This window comes from Nycticebus coucang, chromosome 5 (assembly GCF_027406575.1).
Source record: "Nycticebus coucang isolate mNycCou1 chromosome 5, mNycCou1.pri, whole genome shotgun sequence".
Lineage (NCBI taxonomy): Eukaryota > Metazoa > Chordata > Mammalia > Primates > Lorisidae > Nycticebus > Nycticebus coucang.
The window spans coordinates 47,130,898-47,152,897 of NC_069784.1; the positions used below are offsets into that span (position 1 = coordinate 47,130,898).

General features: G+C 43.8%; 1 protein-coding gene across 1 annotated transcript in view; it reads right to left on the reverse strand.

The window, feature by feature from the left end:
- CD58 (CD58 molecule) overlaps positions 1 to 17,633 on the reverse strand; it is a 58,025-nt gene extending 40,392 nt beyond the window's left edge. The window contains exon 1 of the mRNA XM_053591332.1: positions 17,572 to 17,633. The gene's annotated coding sequence lies outside the window, so the exon portion shown is untranslated. The remainder of the gene's footprint in view (positions 1 to 17,571) is intronic.
- Between the last annotated feature and the right edge of the window lie 4,367 nt (positions 17,634 to 22,000).

Sequence of the window (22,000 nt, forward strand, 5' to 3'; positions counted from 1 at the left end):
CCTAAAAAAGTTAGGCTTGCACCATACTGTCATCTGTTAAATGTGCAATAGCATCATGTCTAAAAAAATGTATATACCTTAATTAGAAACACTTTATTGCTTAAAAAAAAATTCTAGCAATCATATAAGCCTTCAGCAATTAGTAACATTTTTGCTAGAGAGTGTTAAGGCTCCTGACTGATCAGGGTGGTGGCTGCTGACGACAGGGCTGGCTGTTGAAATTTCTTAAAATAAGACAACATCAAAGTTTCCCACACTGGCTAACTCTTCCTTTCACAAAAGATTTCTCTGCAGCAGTGATGCTATTTGATAGCATTTTACCCACAGGAGAACTTTCAAAATTGGACTCAATCCTTTCAAACCCTACTGTTGTTTCATGAATTAAGTTACATCCATGCTTTAAATCCTAAATTATTATTTCAAGAATGTTCACAGCATTGTTGCCAGGAGTAGATTCCAACTCAAGAAAGCACTTTCTTTGCTCATCCATAAGGAGCAACTCCTCGTCTGCTCAAGTTTTAATGTGAGATTACAACAATCCAGTCCCATTATGAGGTTTCACTTGTAATTCTCATTCCCGTGTTACTTCCACATCTGCTGTTACTTCCTCCACTGAAGTTCTAACTCCCCTACAATCATCCATGAGAGCTGGAATCAACCTTCTTCAAACTCCTGTCAATGATGAATGTTGAACTAATTTCCAGGAATCACCAGTGTTCTTAATGGCTTCCAGATTGGTGAAACCTTTCCAGAAGGAATTGCTTTGCCTCGATCCATCAGAAGAATCATTACCTATGGCAGCTATAAATAAGCCTTAACAATAACATAATAATAATAAAGTAATAAGACTTGAAAGTTGAAATCATTCCTATGGGCTGGCTGCAGCATGGATGCTGTGTTAGCAGGCATGAAAACAATGATCACCCCCTCGTGCCTCTCCACGAGAACCCTTAAAATATGCTTTCCTAAAAAAAGCATATTAGGTACATTGTCAACGAGCAGTAATATCTTCAAAGGAGTCTCTTTTCCAAGCAGCAAGTCTTAACAGTGGGCTTCAAGTATTCAGTAAACCTTGCTGTAACAGATGTACCATCATCCAGGCTCTGTTGTTCCATTTATAGAGCACAGGCAGAGTAGCACAGCATTCTTAAGGGCCCTAGGATTTTCAGAACAGCAAATGAGCACTGGCTTCAAGTTAAAGTCACAAGCTACATTAGCCCCTATCAAGAGAGTCAGCCTATCCCTTTAAAACTTGGAAACCACCTATGAAAGCTATGAAAGTCCTGAAAGGCATATGTTTCCATTAGCAATCTTTCATCTACACTGAAAATCTATTGTTCAGTGTAGTCACCTTCATCAATGAATAGCTTTAGATCTTACGGATGGCCTGCTGCAGCTTCTACGTCAGCACACTTGCTGGTTCACCTTGCACTTCTACGTTACAGAGACAGCTTCTGTCCTTAAACCTCATGAAACAACCTCTCTAGCTTCCAACTTTTCTTCTGCAGCTACCTCACCTCTCTCAGCCTTCATAAAACTAAAGAGAGTTGGGGCAATGGATTAGGCTTTGGCCTAAAGCAGTGGTTTTCAACCTTCCTAATGCTGCGGCCCTCTACCACAGTTCCTGTGGGTCCGACCCACAGGTTGAGAACCGCTGACCTAAGGAAATGTTGTGTCTGGTTTGATCTTCTATCCAGCCCACTCAAAGTCTCCATACCAGCAATAAGGCTCTCGCTTTCTTACCATTTGTTATGTTCACTGGAGTAGCGTTTTTAATTTCTTTCAAGCACTTTTCCTTTGCATTCACATTGGCTAGATGCCTGGTGCAAGAGGCCTAGCTTTTGGCTTATCTTGGCTTTCAATGCTCCTTCCTCACTAAGCTCAATCATTTCTACCTTTTGATTTAAAGTGACAGAAACAGGTCGCTCTTCCTTTCACTTGCCCATTGAGAAGCCATTGTAGGGGTGGCCCCATTTCAATGTTGTTGTGTCTCGGGGAATAGGGAGGCCAGAGGAGAAAGAGAGAGAGAGAGACAAAGCAACAGCCCGCTGGTGGAGCAGTCAGAACACATACAACATTTATTGGTTAAGCTAGCCATCTTACATGGGCACAGTGGGTGGTACCCAAAATAATTACAATAATAACACCAAAGATCACTGACCACAGGCTATCAGAACAGATATAACAAGGAAAAAGTATGAATTACTGCAAGAATTACCAAGACATAACAGAAGACACCATGTAAGCCTATGTTGGAAAACTGGTGCCAATAGGTTTACTCAACACAGGGTAGCCACAAACTTTCAATTTGTAAAAAGTGCAATACCTGAGAAGCACATAAAGGGCAGCACAATAAAATGTGGCATGCCTGCGGGATCTGCCATTGTTTAATAAAAGTAGTCTTACACACCCTTTTTCTGCATCCTGCCTTTCTATCAGTATTTCAATGCAAGTCCCACCCAATCAACTGGTAGAGCTTTTCTTTATTCTTTTAGTGACTACAGAACACTCCAGAGTGTGAGGGAACCATCATTAACCTGCCATCCCCCACTGATGAACACCCCTTTTGCGCCTAGGTCTGCGTATTTCAGTAACACTGCAGGACCCATCCCTTTGTATATGTCCTGATATACTGGTGGTTTCATATTTACGAGAGAGTGTCCTAGGATTGAAGCTGGGAATGGTTAAATCGAAGAGCAAATAGACTTTATTTTAATGTAAGTTGCCACATGGTTTACAAGAAAGACTTTTGCAATTTATATTTCCACCAATAATCCCTGAGTGGCTCTTCCCTGTACTCCTGCCAGCATTAGGTGATATTTTGTACTTTTAACTATTCAACATAAAGTGACATTTCATTGTTATTTAAATTTATATTTCTGTGACCTTTACACATTTAAGCATTTCTTCTATTTGTTGATGTTTTAGATTCCCTTTTCTGAGAATTGTCTTTTCATATCCTTTGCCAATTTTTTCTATCAAGTTGCTTATCTTTTTCTTGTCAAAGTTTAAAAACTCCTTTATATGTTATGCATTTTTTGTTATCTGTATTATAATTTTTCCCCAAATCTAGCCTTTGCCTACTGACTTTTTAAATGGATATTTTTCATACAACAGTTCTACGTTTTTATACCATTAAAATGTCTATCTTTTCTGGCTGTGTTGTGCAAGATAGATGGAGGGGAGAGATTAGACAGCAAGAGACTTGTCAGGAGGCAACTTCAGCGGCCCAGACAGAAATCGACAACAGCCTTGCCAAGAAGCAGCGTGGAGCTAAGGAAAGCAGTTCAAGGTACATCGAGGCCAGGCACCGTGGTGTGTGCTTGTAACGTCAGCACTTTGGGAGGCTGAGGTGAGAGGATCGCCTGAGGCTAAGAGTTTGAGACCAGCCAGGGCAATATAGTGCCCAATATACCTAAAAAAATATACAATACCAGCCAGGCATGGTAGTGTGCATGCCCAGGAGTTTGAGGTTGCCGTGAGTTTTGATCTCGCCGCTGCACTCTAGCCTGGGTGACATAGTGAGACCTTGTCAGAAAAGAAAGGGAAAGGAAGGGGAGGTTGGGGAAGGGGAAGGAAGGGAAAGAAAAGAAAAGAAAGGAAAAGAACAAAACAGAAAAGATATTGGGAGGTAGAACTGGCAGGACCAGTGACAGCTTGTGGGAGTAACAATGGGGAAGGGGCGGTGCTGGGATGACTCAGCTCTGGCTTCCTCTGTGGTTGTAGTGTTGTTTCTAAGGAAAGGGAACATGGCAGGGAGAGCCGGTCTGGCTGGAAGCTGTAAGTCTGTGAGAGGCCTGCAAGACATCCTGAGAAGAGGCTGGGCGTCTGCTGGGCACACAGGTGGGGGGCTCACAGGAAAGGATTCCGAGTTGGGAATCTTCACATTGGCAATGACCCAAATGGAGACCATGAAGAGCATCTCCCAGAGAGTGTATGAGGGAGAAAGGCAGCCTGGACTTTGCTTTAAAGGCTGACTGGAGGGGAACATTCTGGCAAAGGAGGCTGAGAGTGGCCAGGAGGGGATGATGGCATAACTCCAAGAAGAGAAGAAAACACATGGAGATCTGACTGATCAAAAGGCATTAGCAAAATTACTCAGATGCTCGAAAAAAGTTGGAAGAAAATTCCGATGTAAGCAGGATTAAACATGCACACGCACTATACATACAATGTATTTTTGCTTATGTCCTTAAGAAGCCTGAAAGGAAATACACCAGATTGTAAACTGGTTTCACTGGGCGATGGGCACTGGGTAATATTCATTCAGGATATAAAGAGGAAAGCAGTAGTACAACCTACATAAAAATACGTGCACAATGATATTCATTTAAAAAGTATCTGTAGTAGTCGAAAATAATCTAGTGTAAGAATTCAATAATTTAGTGTGATACCAGGGATTACTATATGGCTATTTTAAACAAACAAGCAAGCAAAAAAAAATAGGCTTACTATCCTTTTACTATTGGGAATTTTGGAAATTCCTTAATATTAAAAACAAAAAAGGCACAGAATAATATGTACTGAATATTCCTCTTTTAAAACCCATTATGAAGAGACATGTGAATAAATGTGTATGTATATTCCTGTCTGCTTTTTTAAGGCTGCAAAGAGACACCCTAAATTATTAATAGTGGTTACTTTTAAAAACTGAGATTGCGGTCATGGTGAGATTTCCATTATTACTTTACTTATTACTTATCACACTACACATGACACATTTGACAAATATGTTACATGTTATGACAAATTTCAGGTTCCTATTATATTAAAATTATACAAACTTTTTAAAAGTAGAATGTTTCAACCAAGAAGGGGATTTGTTAAGAATTGTCTCTAAAGCTGATATTTGTCTCTACTTGTTGTGCGTGGCTATTATTTCCTTCCCATGGTAAAGCCTTTTCCATTGCACTTCTGAGGCTAGCACTAAAATGAGCTGCTAAGACAATATCCAGTGAAAAAAGAAGAACAGGGAAAAGAGCAGTGAGTTTTTTCTCAAAGGTCACAAAGCACGAATAAGTAAGTGACGAATGCACAAATGGCAGCAAAAAAAGGGGGTTGACAATCAGAAACCAAGTTGTGTTGCTGTTAACAGTGAGGGGTCAGAAAAAGGGGGGCAGGGGGCAGAACAGAAGGTCCCCAGATTCTGAATTTAGACAGGCCCAGTATGAACTCCCAAAGGCCTCCGCACACCAGGCTGTCTGAGCTGTAAAACACATCATAAATGTCTACCACAAAAGATTGTTTTGAGGTCTAAATAAGATGGAGAGTCTTCACCTACTGGCTAACATGGGACAGGCATTCAACAGGTTTTTGTCTCTTTTTTCTTTTAATGAGTCAGGTCAATGTCTAGGCCTTCACTGTGGGTAAACTCACTGAGTGAGACCTGGGCCTAGAATCAGTTTTTGCTATCGAAAGGCAAAGAGAGATGGAGAGAAGAAAAAAAATTATTGTTCTTTGCCTAAGCACATTTTCTATGCTAGCCAGATTTTTTTTTTAACTAGTAGAGGTTTATGTGTTTTGAAGAATATTGAATATTCTTTTTCTTAAACAAATATATGAAGGCAGCTAATGCCTAATCAGTCCTGTATGTGCAGTGATCAGAGATATAAAAACAGCTCTTCTTTCAAATATTCTGTTGCAGTGTCTTCACAAAACACCATCAATACCTCAAGTTCAACAGTTCTTGTATAGCTTGAAGTTTTAAGTGGAACCCAAATTTTTGCAGATGAGATGTCCTAATTTTTTATTTAGAAAATATGGTCACAATAACTACAGGGTTAATGAAAAGGAACCCTCACCTCTAAGAAAATATTCTTCTGCAGATTTTTACTTGGGCCCTAAGATTTAGATTGACTCATATTTGTTTTACTTACTCTAACACTTGCATCCACTGAGTGCCAGGTGCTGTTGAAAGAGCTGTATAAATACGTACTCCCCGAATCCTCTCACAGACATATTAGGCAGGTGTTATTTCTAACCCTAGTTTGCAGATGAAGAAACTGAGGCACACAAATGTTAAGTGATTTGTTAGTTAAGTAGTGAAGCCAGATTTGAACCCAGATAATCTGACTCCCGAATACATGCTCTGAGCCATTGTTTCTTATTTGCTTTGCTATATGGTAGGAGGCTATTAAAGGCAGTGACATGATACAGGATTTCTTAGGATACCATTTACAAACTGTATTGGAACAACAAACGTTGCAAAGGAGAAAGTAAATCGGGTCAACCACACCTCCGAAAACTACTGGCGAGGCACGAAGCTGGTGGTCCTCAGATGTTAGTGCTGGAGAGATCATCTCAGAACAAGAGCCCAGTCCATCCCTCCAACCCACTTACATGAGAAAACTGAAACATTTCATTGAGCAAGACGGTGATAAAACCAAATCTCCAGAATGTTACATGGGAACCCAAATGCAAATCCAAGTTCTGTGATAATGTTGTATTGTTTTTAAAAACAAGTTTAGATGTTACAAAGGAAAATGATACAGAGATTCATATCAAAGACTATGAGAACCTAAATTGAAAAGAAGGTTTAACCGTTTTCACTTTTCACACACAATGACAAGTAAAATATGAGATGTGAGAAGTGAGACAGGGAATGGCAGGAGGAAGAAAAGATAGTAAAAATCAAAACCAGGAGCAAGCAGAGAAGTCAGAAGGAGCTACCAGAGGCCAGTGAGTGCTGTAGGTGACAGTGGCAAATGAAGCGTTTAGATTAACGGTTCTCAACCTGTGGGTCGTGACCCCTTTGGAGGTAGAACAACCCTTTCACAGGGGACGCTACGCATAAGACCATCCTGCATATCAGATATTTACATTACGATTCATAACAGTAGCAAAATTACAGTTATGAAGTAGCAACGAAAATCACTTTATGGTTGGGGTGGCCACAACATGAGGAACTATATTAAAGGGTCGCGACATTAGGAAGGTTGAGAACCACTGGTTTAGATAAAGGCCAGCAGTTCAATCCACAGATGAGCCACCCAAGGCAGGTGTGACTCAAAGGGTGTGGCGAGGACTCCAGCACCAGGGAGGTGGCACTTGACCATAGGGCGGGGCCCTTCTGCTCCTGCCCTTGTGAACATGTGGAAACAGGAGCCTACCATTGCAGATCATTAAACTATTTAAGAAATGCTGAAGATTCATATGTTATGGTAAAAACTGATTCTTACAAGTTTGCAATTAATTTGAATCTGAACTGAGGGTTGTGCCCCAGCCAGGCTAGCTACCCTGTTTCCCCGAAAATAAGACATCCTCCGAAAATAAGACCTACTCAGGAAAAGTAAGACGTCCCCTGAAAATAAGACCTAGCGCATCTTTGGGAGCACACCTTAATATAAGGCACTGTCTTATTTTCGGGGAAACAGGGTAGCTCTGTGAGACAAGACAAGGCTATTCTTGCAATTTGCTGCTTCTCCATATCCCTGGCATATGAAGGACACCCAATAAGTATCCCTTCAGCGAATTAACTAAGCGGATTTAAACACAACTTAAATTTACTCCAGATGGTCTGGCTTCCTGACAGAACAGCAAAAATCAATAGTCCCCCCAACCTCCACCAAAGCCTGAGCTTTGTAAAACCTCATATTGCCATGGAACCTTGGCTGAAGATTCAGGACTCAGCAGGGAGAGGTTTAGCTAGGGAAAGAAATTTAACTGGAGATGAAAAACAAAATGGGCAGGGAGCCCTCACACACAACCAAAATAGATCCCTTTCTTCCCCACTCTGCAGCCATCACAAAAGCACAGTTGGAGGGTCTGCTGGTTCTCCCCCAGCCTGCCCCACCTCCACAACTGCTCCTTTTGGAGATGTCCCCTTTGCCTCCTTCTTCCCCTCTCAAGTTTAAATAGGTTTTACCTACTGATTGTTAAAAGATGCAGGGCACCACACGAGACAAGCTTGCACCCCTCATGGACGCCAGCCTCTAATCAAAGTCAACGGCCTGTCTGTGGTTACTGGGGAGATGCAAGTAGTTCACTGATGCCATTTCTTAAAGACAAGCTAACCACTCTGAGATTTGGAGGGAAGGTATGTGTTGAGTTCTCAAAAACAGATAATGTGATTTTAAAATACTTCTCTCTCTCTTTCACTCTTTCAAGTATTTTAAGGCTCACATTGCCTGCAGATTTTAGTTGTTAAAGTAAAAATTCGTTTGACAAACAGAAAAACAAAATCCCCTGAAAGTTTCAGTACCTGAATCTATCAATGTTGGTATTTCCCTAAGAATGTATGATATCATTAACGGTGATTCAGCCTTGTTCAAGCCCAGAGATAGCAGGGTCTTGGGGCATTTTTATTCCCAAGTGAGCAGATGGGTTTGCACTCCAGATGTGAGCCTGACAGCACTGCCTCCTCTTGCTCTCCCGCCCACCTTTCATCTCATGTGGTAGCACGCTTTCAGTAGATGCCCACTGGCGGCATCAGGGTGTGTGGCAGCTTGGAAGCCAAGTCTCTATCTACACATCCACACAAACATGTACAGTATGGAGGACGACCCAATCCTCCTAAAATTTCGAGGCTAATACTGATGTCAAATAATCTGTCCTGTAGTAAGGCCGTAAATATTCTCATTTGCAGTATTAGTCCCAGCTTTGAGGGTGGGAAATATGCCCAGCTGCTATGTAGATAATAAAGGGGTGAAGTCTTGCTATTCAAGCAAGGTTAGCACAGCTTGTTTCTGTAACTTAGCTCTTGCAAACCCAACCCAAGGGGCCTGCTCAGCCTCAATACCTCACAGCAGCAGCAGCACAGACACTCACTGTGGGCTCACCATGTACCATGCACTTGTTTCAAGAGCTTTATATGTATTAACTCATTTAAGCCTCGACTCAACTCTGTGAGGTTGTTCTTATGATTTATTTGTTCACTCAACAAATGTTTGGAGAGCCCATTCTATATGGTAAGCACCGTGGTAAGCAGTCAGGATACAGCAGAGAACAAAGCAGTTAAAATCCCCACCCTCTGGGAGTCTCTGTTGGAGAAAGAACACAATAAGCAAAAAGTAAATGTCTTTTATGTTGGGGTTGTATTAAATGCTATTGGGAAAATAAAGCAGGGTCTGGGGGGTGATGAGACATAAGGAGAGGAGTGGCTATGGAATGCAGGGTGGTCATAGGCTGGTATCTGCAGAAAAGTAAGGAAGTGAGCCTGAAAACACCCAGGGAAGACCATCCCCAAGAGTGAGATCACAGAGGACGAAATGGACGGAGACAGGTTCAGTTGACCGAAGTCACTAAGCTAGCCAGGGAGCAGAGCAGCGTCCCGGAGTGTGCTCTCTTGGCCACCAGATGCCTCTGTTGGGGCCATCTTCTTTTCCCCTACTCAGTTCCACACTTAGCCAGTCCCAGAGAGTGACTTCTCTGTTGCCATGATGGCTAATGGCAGAGATCTCCCATGGCTTTCACCCACAGCACCACAGCTTTCCTGCCTGCGTCTACTTCATACTGAAACCGCAGTCACCTGTCTTCCAAAAGGCTATTCCCTCCTCGTTCCTGAAGCCAGGAACTTCCGAGAAGTTGCTCTCCGTTGTCTACCTGCCTGCTTGATGAGCTCATCCAGGATCAACTTCCCTTTGTGCTTTTCTGGTCTTTCCTCACTAAAATCGTTTCCTTATTGTCTTGTTCCTGCACGTAAGGCCTTTCTCCTCTCCCAGGATGCTTCCCTCTGGACCTGTGCAGTCCAAGCCAGCAGTCCCGAGCTGTTTGAGGCTAGGGAGCACGAGAAGCGTGGCTAGTACAAATTGAGACGTGTTGTGTTGTGAGTGTAAAATTCACACCAGACCCTGAAGATTTACTATAAAAAAGTGGAATATAGGGCAGTGCCTGTGGCTCAGTGGGTAGGGCGCTGGCCCCATATACTGAGGGTGATGGGTTCAAACCCAGCCCCAGCCAAACTGCAACAGAAAAATAGCCGAGCGTTGTGACAGGCGCCTGTAGTCCCAGCTACTCAGGAGGCTGAAGCAACAGAATCGCTTAAGCCCAGGAGTTGGAGGTTGCTGTGAGCTGTGATGCCGCAGCACTCTACCGAGGGTGATAAAGTGAAACTCTGTCTCTACAAAAAAAAAAACAGTGGAATATAAAGTCTCTCTTTAACATTTTTATATTAACCACACGTTGAAAAAAGAATAGCATGGATATACTAGGTTAACTAAAATATATAAAATTAACTTTACCCATTCCATATTATATTTCTATGTGACAGCATTTCTTTAGCCTGTCCTTTCCAACATACTCACATCCTATCACGCTCAGAGGCCACCTTGCCTTTAACTGTTCTCAGGAAAGATATAGTGAGATCTGCAGCATGCTTTGGGGAATGAGGTTCGTGAGTCTTTAAACCTATTCTGCAACACCTGATTCAAGGTACTCCAGGACATTATTTTTTTATTTTTATTCATTTTTTTTAAAAGAAAATAGGCATGTATTAATTAAAGTTATTTACAATAAAACAAATGGCTTGTTGACTGTCTTGATGGAAAGGCACAGTGTCCAGAGGGATGGGGTGGCTGGGGAATTTCTCATTAGGGTCTGTGGGTCAAAGCTGCCTATAGATGTTACGGGAAGAGCATCATGTTTTCATGACAGGGGCCGAGGCTTTTTCTCAGTGTAACATGCTAACTGACTTTGCTTCCATAGGGACCAAACTTGCCAGCCAGCTTAGCTGGCACACTAATTCCTTCTTTGAAACCATGGAACATGCCACCCAGTTTCATTGTGAATTCTTAACTTGTTGTGCAACCTTCCCACTTTCATCAGAAAAGCACTCTGTTTATCTGGCCTTAGGGGACCAAGTCATTTGAGCCATCTTTACTCTATGGCAGCCTTGATCCGAGGAAAACATCATTGCATTTCTCATCTTTATGTATAGGGTGGGCTACTTGTTTTTAATTTACTGCCACTGATACCTTGCGTCTTGAATTGTCAAAAAACTTTATTTGTCAGACAGTAACTGGCGGCCTGTCTGCAGGAGAGTGTTCGGGAATCAGAGCAGGTATGAAGTAGCCTTAGACCATCGTGTGCCGCCATGGCACTCCAGGACATTATTAATCATTTCATTAAAACTTCTTTAAAATCTGTTACTTTCCAGATGTTCAGTCCATAGTTAGGAAATTCTATTGCAACTAATTAATGATAGTTTCTTATTAATCTGAATTTATTATTATTTTCTGAATAGGCATATCAAACTTTTTATTTCTAGTTTTTAACTCTTACATGTGGAAAATATTTAAGAAACCATAGATCATAGACTAGTGTGCCCCTGAAAATTTAAGCAATAATCTCAATAGACATTTTAGGGAATATTATGAAAAGAAAGCAAAGGTTCCTTTCCTGAGAATAAGCCTATCAAAATAATTTGGTTCCCTTTGATAGATTCATGGTTGATAGAACAGGTCAAGGTCACAGAGGATAAATCTTTGAACCAGTGGCCCCCAATTAGGAATAGAGAACAGGTGTGAATTTATTTCAGTGATTCCAGACAAAAGGGCCCTTCATTTACACTGGTTTCAGTTTGAGCCCCAGGCCTCCATGCTAAGAATTCACCAGCACACCAAATAAATAAATAAATAAGAGGAAAGAGGCCAGAGAAGAGGATCCGGTGCCTATAAAGTAACTAACAGGCATTCTCCTTCGAGGCTGGTGAACACCTATTGAAAACTGTCTCCAAAGAGGAACTGCTAAAATGTATTCCTGTTGTCTTCTAGGGACAGTCTCAGTATCTGAGAATCACACTTCATATTCAAACCCAAACTTGTCAGAAAAAAAAAAAGAAAAGGCTGCCTTCTGGTTTCACACAACACTGGAAGTTTCGATTAGTGACTTCAGAATCAAAGGAGCAGGTGCCCACAAGTAAAAGCTTCTGGACACCTCTCAAGTAAAGCTTCAAAAAGACTTCTGCTCTAGAGAAGAAACCAAATGGCAGAAAGCGTGTGCAAATAAGAACTGATGTACACAGACATACTTTCTGCTTCTAAACAGAGAAACCAATACTCCCAAAGCCTGTATTTGCTTAAAAAAAAAAAAAAGGCACAATAAAATGACAAAGAAGTCAAAAAAACAAATTTCCAGACCTAGTTTCTAAAAAGGGGTTCTAAATTTTTTTCAGACTTTCTCAAAGATGCTCATCAAAATTAACCCAAAAACACAGCAACAAATACAATGAGTGAAATCTGATCAGATCTTTTTTTTTTTTGTCTGAACAATGATCTTTTTTTTTTTTTTTTTAAGACATTCTTGTGACAATTGGGGAAACTTGAATAAGGGTGGAAGTTAGGGTGATATTATGGAATTAGTGTTAATTTTCAGAGATATTATAATGTTATTGGATTATACTAAAGTGTATAGGAATGAGTTGTGTCTATAGAAAGTATAAATGTGGCAAAATGCTAATAATAATATAAAAATTCATGACTGAAATCTCACTCTGAATTCCATGGCCAAAAGAAATACCTTTCCCAATAGAGAGTATCATATTGAATACAATCTTATATGACTCGTAATTGAATTTCACATTTCAGCAAAATTTCATTGGACAATTATTCATGGCATATGTAAGAGATCAATTGTACTGATCTTCAAAAGGTTGCTGATTGAATCTTAGACTGGAATGCAATAGATCAGTTGAAGGAATAAATTTTGATTCTGACAGACCTGAGTTCAGTCCCACTCTGCCACTTATTTGCTGTGTGAATGTAGATAAGGTATTTAACTTACCTAAGCTTTGTTCTCCCTCTTAAATAGTCTGTACCTAGGGCGGCGCCTGTGGCTCAGTCGGTAAGGCGCTGGCCCCATATACAGAGGGTGGCGGGTTAAAGCCCGGCCCCGGCCAAACTGCAACCAAAAAATAGCTGGGCGTTGTGGCGGGCGCCTGTAGTCCCAGCTACTCGGGAGGCTGAGGCAAGAGAATCGCTTGAGCCCAGGAGTTGGAGGTTGCTGTGAGCTGTGTGAGGCCACAGCACTCTACCAAGGGCCATAAAGTGAGACTCTGTCTCTACAAAAAAAAAAAGAAAAATAGTCTGTACCTAATAAAATATGTGTGACAATTAAATGAAAACAAAAATCTGGTGTTTATCAGCTCAGTGCCTGTAGCACAGTGGTTATGGCGCTGGCCACATGCACCAAGGGTGGCGGGTTTCAACCCAGCCCGGGCCAGCTAAACAACAATGACAACTGTAAATAGCCAGGCGTTGTGATGGGTGCCGGTAGTCCCAGCTTCTTGGGAGGCTGAGGCAAGAGAATCGCTTAAGTTCAAGAGTTTAAGGTTGCTGTGAGCTGTGATAACATGGCAGTTTATCAAAGGCCTAGTGAGACACTGTCTCAAAAAAAAACAAAAAATCTGGTATGTATCCAAAGGAAACATACATTATGTCTAAAAGATACCTGAAATCATGTTTATCACAGCACAATTCATAATCACAAAGATATGGAATCAACCTAAGTGCCCATCTACTATGAGTAGACAAGGAAAGGTGATATCTATACACACACACACACACACACACACACACACACACGCCACGGAGTACTTCTCAGCCATAATAAAGAATAAAATGATGTCTTTTACAGGAACTTGGATGGAACTGGAGGCTTTATCCTAAGTGAGGTAACTCAGGAACAGAAGCAGAAATGTTCTTCCATGTAAGTAGGAGTGAAGGTATGGCTGAGCAAGGACACACACAGTGATTTAATGGACAGCAGAGACTTAAAAGGGGGGAGGTGGAAGGGAGAGAGGACTGAAAAATTACCTTTCAGATACAATTGTGCACTATTTGAATAATGGATACACTAAAAGCCCACACTTCACCCCTATACAACATATACATGTAACAGAATTCAATTTGGATTCCCTCAATTTATTGAAATTTTTATAAATGAAAATAAAAATCTATCGACAGTGTATGTGCTCAATTCATGGCAGCTATTACGATTCACACCCCATTATAATACTGGATCTAGTTTCACTGGTATTATTTTTCCTAAATAAAAACACACAGACTATCTGAATCTTGATTGTAGCAAAGCATAAGAACAAGTCTCACATAATAATGTGAGATAACTTCAAATGGAGAAATGCTTGACAGATGCTTTATCATCTAACATCCAGATTTAACAATCTGTTCTGTTAAAAAAAATTAAAACAGATCAATGAAAGGAAAATTTCTTAAATGTAGTAAATGACTTGGTTCCTTCATACAAGCAACTTATAGTCTAGTCAGGGAGATAGGTGGCAAGTTGAAGGGTCTATAAAAGGTCAACAACACCAAAATAAGGCAGGTTCTGCTAATAGATCTAATTAATAATATAGTTCCTGCCAGCTGCAGTGGCTCATGCCTATAATCACAGCACAGGATCAGAAGGCTGAAGTGGGAGGATCACTGGAGACCAGCCTGGCAACATAGTGAAACTCCCATAATACCCAATATATACTGATATCAAAAGATGATACAAGTCATTGTAATTGCAGAAGTCAAGCATGACTTGAGTATTTTTCACAAATTTTATACAATTTTTTCCTTTCTTAAAATATGCAAACATTTTTAGCACCCTCTGCAGTTTTGATTTGAAACATGTTACTATTTTGCATATTTTAAAACCATATTTGAAATCTTAAAATTGAATAGAAACAGAAACAAATTAATGCAACTATATATCAAATTGATATTATGATCACAAAGAAAGCAAAAAAAAAAAGAATCCAGGGTGGCACCTGTGGCTCAAGGAGTAGGGCGCCGGTCCCATATGCCTGAGGTGGTGGGTTCAAACCCAGCCCCGGCCAAAAACCACAAAAAAAAAAAAAAAAAAAGAATCCAAGTGATTTTTGAAAATAATATCCAACACATGTCCACTGGGATATACAGATGTTCCCCGACTTATGATGGGAATATGTCCCCCAAAACTTATCATAAAATTGAGAAATCAGAAGTCAAACTATTATACACTAGGGACTGGCTATATTGAAGAATAAAAAGAACTGCAAAGAAATCTTTAACTGTATTTAGTAGGTTTGTGGTTGGTAATGGCATTGGTACAGCAATCATACTATTTGGTGCTTTATATAGATTAAGAAAATACTAAGAATAGAGTTCTTACTGAGGGAGAAGAGTTATAAGTATAGAATGGCTAAAGAGGCAGAAGAATTGACTAGATGAGTCTTAAGAGATAGCAGGAAAAACGCATGTCTTTGTAAAAACTCTATTTCTTAGCTTTGAAAACTGATAAAGAAGCAATGACTCCAATAGTCTTCAGCAGGCCACGCACCCGGATCTTGATTCCTAAATACTGTCCCTACTAAAAGAAACCAAGGAATCTAACGATTCTAAGGCTAAGACAGGAAAGCCACAAAGTGAGTCCAGAAGGTCTTTCTGCATCAAAAAGTAAGGAAGTACACAAAATCAGACAGGAACACAGCAAAAGGACACTGAAGCTTACCAAATTTGGAGCCACTGAGCATCAAAATAGATAATGACAACAATGTTGTCTTTAAAAAATAAAAAAAAAAAAAAAACGGGCGGCGCCTGTGGCTCAGTCAGTAAGGTGCTGGTCCTATATACCAAGGGTGGCGGGTTCAAACCCGGCCCCGGCTGAACTGCAACCAAAAAATAGCCGGGTGTTACGGCGGGCGCCTGTAGTCCCAGCTACTCGGGAGGCTGAGGCAGGAGAATCGCTTAAGCCCAGGAGTTGGAGGTTGCTGTGAGCTGTGTGAGGCCACAGCACTCTACCGAGGGCCATAGGGTGAGACTCTGTCTCTACAAAAAAAAAAAATAAATAAATAAATAAAACCATGAGTCCATACTAATGCTAAAAAAAAAAAAAAAATTAAAAGGGGGTATGTGTGTCCACCAAAGCTACTCATTCCTGAAGAATGTAAATTAATAAGAATGGAAAAATAGTTGGCCCCGAGTCTTCAAAAATGGTGATGTTATAAAGTACCAAAAAATATTGGCAAAAGTTTTCAAATAAATGAAGTGTGTGACACGTGACTGGCTTCTGATTCTCTATCAGGAAAACAGCCCTGTACCAATTTCCTGATTGTGACAATGACTCTATGGCTTGCTGAAGAATGCTTTTGTTCTTGGGAGGCACAGGATGAAGTATTTATAGGTAAGGTACCATGAGGTCTGCAAACTCTCAAATGGTTTAGCCACCAAAAAAAAAAAAAAAAAGTGTGCGTGTATGTGGGAAAGTAAAAGGAATGTAACAAAACATTAACTGAGAAAAAAGTGTGTAAGTGTTCCTTGTACTATTTTTGCCTGTTATGAAGATTTTAAGCATTCTAATTTTTTTAAATCTTGAAATATTAACCACTTTCATTCCCCCTTCTTTGTTTTACTAATAGTAGTAAATACTTACTTTATGACCATCTTACATCTACATATTTGTTCATTTATTTACTTATTATCTCTCTCCCTCACCATGATGTGAGCTTCACACAGACAGAGAACCGTGTGTACCTCGCTGTATGCCCTTTGTACAGTGCCTGACATGTAGTTGAAACTCAATGAATATTTGTTGAATGACTGATGTTCACAATAATTCCCTGAAGTAGGTATGTTATTATAGTTTCTCTCAAAGGTGAAGGTACTGAGGTAAACAGAAGTCAGGTAACTTCTATAAATTTATAACTCAGATCTTGCAGGGGTAGGGCTAGGGTCCAAAGCCAGACATTTGACCCTGTTAACACAGTGTTTGGCGGCTCCTCTAGTTAAGCAGGTCCAGTCCTGAAAGGCTAATCATTATTAGAAAGAGGATTACACCACTCAGTCTTGTCCTCAGTTTAAGGCCTACAGAGAGCAGATTCTTAATACATACTTGCTGAATGAAATGCCCTCTGAATGAATACATGCCTTAGGTGGGCGAGACCACCACAAAGGGACTGTTCAAAGAAGGAGGAGGTGAGGTGAAGGACCTGGATGGGCAAGCTGGGTTTGCAGTGAAAGAGAGGACACAGGTGTAGGTGGCAGTGACCACAGGTGCCAGGGAAGGACAGAGCAGTTTGTCTGGAGGAGCGTTACCACACCCAGTAAGCCTCTGCTTGCCTCTCCTCTTTCTCCTTGCCCACAGCCACCAGCGCCGTAAACCCACCACAGCTCTTTGGGCCCTGGGATTGGAGTCTGCTGTGGCCTCCTGGCCTCCCTGCCTCCAGTCCCTCCTGACTGCACTCCTTCTTCTTTAATCACATGGTTCTGACCCCCGTTCAGGCCCAGCAACAGCTCTCTTAGTTTGTAGAAGAGAATCTATGCTCCCAAAAGGGACACTCAGAGCTCCACCAAGGGGCCTCAGTCTCCCTTAAGCAACCTGCTCTGCCCCACTGAACGACTACAGCCCACGTCCACACTGCACTTGCCTGCTCCCCCGTTTTACTTACCTGGTCTCCTTTCTTGGAACCTTTTCCTGCATCATCACATATCCACATGCCACCTGTCCTCCAAGACCAGGTTTAAATACCCTCCCTTCCACAGAGTCTTTGCTTCACAAAAGACATTCGATTTCACAAAATACACTGCTTTCTTCCCCCTGCACTCCACGGTGCTTCATTGTTAACTTCCCTTACAACACTGACTTCCTCACCTACCACACAGGCGCTTGTCCCCAGCCCTCTCCTCTAGGCTGTCTTCCACAGACGCGTGTACCTGGGGCGTGCAACAAACGTCGAAGAAAGGCAGGGATGGGCAGAGAAGACTGACCCAGTTGCCAAGGACAAAGAGCCCTCGAATAGAGACCAGTAAGGAGTCGGGGTGTCGGCGCTGTACTCCAGGGGTTTGACTATGGCTTGACCAGGAGTCAATGTCTGGAGGGGTGGAGGAGAGTGGAGGGGTAGAAATGGAGACCAAGACACCCACTTCGTGGGACTGTGACCACTTAGCTGAAGACGGAAAGGACGAACAGAGTTCTCAACACTAGTTGTCTTACGTTTGGAAGGGAGGAGAAAGCGCAGCAGCCGCACCACTTTGGAACCACCACCCTGCTCTTGGCCGCGCCCCTGCTCCGCGTCTGGAGGAGCGGAAAGGCCGCCTCGCAGCGCCTGGGAGGCTGGTGGGGGCCCTGCGGTTGTGCCCAATCCGGGGGCAGGGGGACGACAGGCCTCGTTCTCCGGGGAGCTGGGCCCCGGCCTGGCTTGGGCGAGTCCCACGCTGGGCAAGTAGTTAGAAAGTCGGCTCAAGTTCGCGACGTCCCCGCGGGAGGCCGGGAAGTATCATGGCAGTCACTCAGAAAAGTCACACACACACTCCCCAGCGCGGGCTGAGGAGAGGACGGATGGCAGGAAGGGGGCCCAAGAAGCATTTCTAGAGACGGAGAACCCCCAAGCGCGCTGAAGAGGAGAGCAGGCTGGAGTTGGGTCCCTTTCCTAAGGTCAAAGTTTCCTCCAGATGACAGGAAGGGGATTTGGAGGTGCTCCTGATACCCCCAGCCCCCGGCCCCGACGCCCAGCCGCCTCCTGCCCCGCGCGTCCACCGTGCCCGGACCCCGGGGACACCGACAGCCCAGGGGCTGCCCAGCGTCCGCGAGCGGGCGCCGGGCTCTGGGGTCGGGGCCCGGCGCTGGGGGGCTCCACTCACCAAACCGCAGCAGCAGGAAGCCCGCGCAGAGGAGCACCAAGGCGCAGCCTGGGCCGCTGCGTGGCACCATGGCCCCAGGAGCAGGACTAGTCCGGGACCTGACCCAGGGCAGCGCCAACTTCCGGGACAGCCCGAGCGCGTTTTCAAAAACAGGGATCCGGCCGGGCGCCGGGGCTCACGCTCCTAATCGCAGCACTTCTGGAGGCAGAGGCGGGAAAATCGCTGAAGGCCAAGAGTTCGAGACCGGCCTGGACAACAGAGACCGTCTCTACGAAAAATAGAAAAGTTAGCCCGGCATAGTGGCGCGCGTCTGTAATCCCAGTCCACCTGGGCGGGAGACTGAAGCAGGAGGATCGCTTGAGCCCAGGAGTTTAAGGGCTGCAGTGAGCTGTGACACTGCCGGTGGACTCCAGCCTGAGCCACACACAGAGACCCTGCCTCCCCCCCGCCCTCCGGCGCTGGGCCCGCCCCGCCGCGCCCGCCGCGCCCCGCCCTCCCGCCAGCGTCTGCGCGCGCTCCCGGGGCGCGGCCGCGCGCTCGCCGTCGTCCGCTTCCCCGCTGTCTAGCTCTCCTTTTAAGGAAGGAGCGCTCCTTACCGCTTGAAGAAAAAATGGCTTGCGTTTTAAGAACCAAGTTTGTCTCCGTGGCTCGCACACTCCCAGCCCTTTTCCGCAGGTTTGGGACGTGCCGGAGGGAACTCCGTAGCCGGAGGGCGGAAGCCCCGAGGGACTCCCAGGAACATGGTTCCCTCAGCGCTCTGGGACTGTGGACGACACAGTCTCTTTGAGTCACTTTTTCCTCAGATATTAAAAGGAAAGGGAACATCGTAGACAACAGCTAGCATGCGTGGGGTGGGCTGGTGCCGTCCCCGCCACCACCCAGCGCTTTTCTTTCCTGGACCGTCCGCTCCCCTCATATTCCCTTAGCCCGAGCTGGGATTTCCAGGCTTTGGTTTCTTCCCTCACCTCGCCCCATCTCAACTGTGGACTTTCCTTGCGATTGGGGGCTCAGACCTGTTATCTCCCTCATGATTTGGCAGATCTACCCGAGCTGCAGCAGGAGCTGACTGTCCCTCTGGGTCAGTCCTGACTGGGCTTGCCCTTCCCTCTAGTCCATCAGATCCCAAACCAAATGCCTCTGTTCCCAGAACCAGCTGCTCACAGCAGCCTCCCTACCAGTCCCATTGCTTCGAGAGGGAAGCATCCGCCATCAGCATTGCCCCTGCCCAGCTGAGGGATTTAAGAGAATTCTGTTATCACTTGAACCCAGGAAGCGCCACAAACTGGACCCCCTGCTGCCCGGATAAAGACCAGAACACACTGCGAGTTGTGAAATTTGAGCAGAAATGTGCTTTCTTGTTGCCATCATCTCCATTGTTCGCGTGGGAAACTTAGTCACTCAAGACACTGAGGCTGTACTGCAAGAATTCATGAATTATTTAAATCAGCCATAAAATCCTAGAAGGCATCTCTATCAGTGAAATTTCTGGGACTGATGTCCAATATCAAGAAGCCTGCTATCTTAAGACATTCCTTTTCATCTCTGGACACTGGGAACACAAGGCAGGGGCGATGTGCAGCATAAGATACAAGGAAATCAAGTTTCTCCCCTGCTGGGTGCTGGGGGGAACTCGGGGCCAACTTGGAAAGGTAGGATAGGGTCAGACCTCCTCATACTGGGGAGCTACTGGAAGTTTTTGAGCTAGAAGTGATATGACAGCAGACATCTGTTCAGCAGTCACTAGAATCCAGGCCCTGTGTGAAGAACAGCACCTGGATCCGGTTAATTACTGTCTTCATTTTTATAGTTTTTGTTTGGCCGGGGCTGGGCTTGAACCCCCCACCTCCGGCATTTGGGGCCGGCGCCCTACTCCTTTGAGCCACAGGCGCTGCCCAGTCTTCATTTTTACTAATGAGGAAACTGAAGCTTGGAGAGAGTAAAAGACTTACTGAAGGACACACAAAAAGGGGCAGAACTGGGAATCCGTCTGAGGCCAAAGCCTCCAGCCACTCTTACTCTTTCATACGGGAGTTTGCTATAACTCTGGATTGGCAGCCAATGCCATCAAACCCTTCAGGAGCAGAGCAGAAGAATGGCAGTCACCTGGGACTGGGGAAGTACCTCCCAGGTCATAGTCTCCAGGCACTGGGTAAGGAATGACTCACTAAGGCCTTCTGTGGTTGGACTCTCCTCTGACCATGGAGCAGTGCCAGCTCTGTCATTAAGCAAAATGCTGTGCTTCCATCAAGCACTCTTAGAGGTGCTTATAGGCCTGGTCTAGCAGACTTCATGAATCAAAATGGCTCAGAAGACTGGACCTGCACTGTTAGGCAGACAGCCAAAAAGGCTCCTTTCATACATTGAGAACTTGCCACGAAAAAGAGGGCAGGATATATTTTTCATCTTGTGATCAGTGTTAAGAGATCCAATTTCATCTTCTAGTCACTGTAAATAATCATGGATGAGAAGGTAAGAAAGGAGGGCCCATTCAGCCTGCTCAAGAGGCTGGGGCATTTAAAGAAAGATGGAGAGTTTACCTCTTTCATGTTTACATGGATGGAGCTGGAACATATTCTTCTTAGTAAAGTATCTCAAGAATGGAAGAAAAAGTATCCAATGTACTCAGCCCTACTATGAAACTAATTTATGGCTTTCACATGAAAGCTATAACCCAGTTATAACCCAAGAATAGGAGGAAGGGGGAAAGAGAGGGAAGGGAGGGAGGAGGAGGACGGAGGGAGGGTGATTGGTGGGATTACACCTGCGGTGCATCTTACAAGGGTATATGTGAAACTTAGTAGATGTAGAATATAAATGCATAGAGGGATAATCTTATTATATAATACTCTATTTCCTTTTTAAAATGTTCTCTGGCAGAAAGAGAACATTTGGGAAAAAATAGGCAAAACTAATACATAAGACTTAACACGGAACCACTGTGGATACCCAAGGAATAAACTATCAGAACTCCTGGCCAAGCCTGCAGCTGCAAGAAGTTGATAAGGACGCAGCAGATGTGACTTGGGAGCACACGTCAAAACCTTCACAAGTCCTGGACCTAGATAAAGAAAAGAGGGGGCACCTCCCTTTGCTTTTTACTCTATTTAGTGCTTTTGGAATGTTCTATGAATTTTAAAGAATTATAGGTGGGTTCTCACTAATCACACATCACCACTATGGCTTTAATCACTCTAACACTCTTCTTGCTTTGCAGATGTGGTAAAGGCCTCTTCCCAACACTGGAATTTCACAGGGAACAGAGGCTGAGGTGCTGTGCAGTTTCCTTGCACAAGAATGTACAGCTCGTGCTCCATCCTGGGAAATGCCTGCTGATGATTTCACAGTCAACACCACATCACTGGAGAAGGATGGTGTGGTCCCATCCTTGGGCAGAGGCCCAAGATGTCAAGGACAAAGCTGTCCCATATTCTTACTCCCTT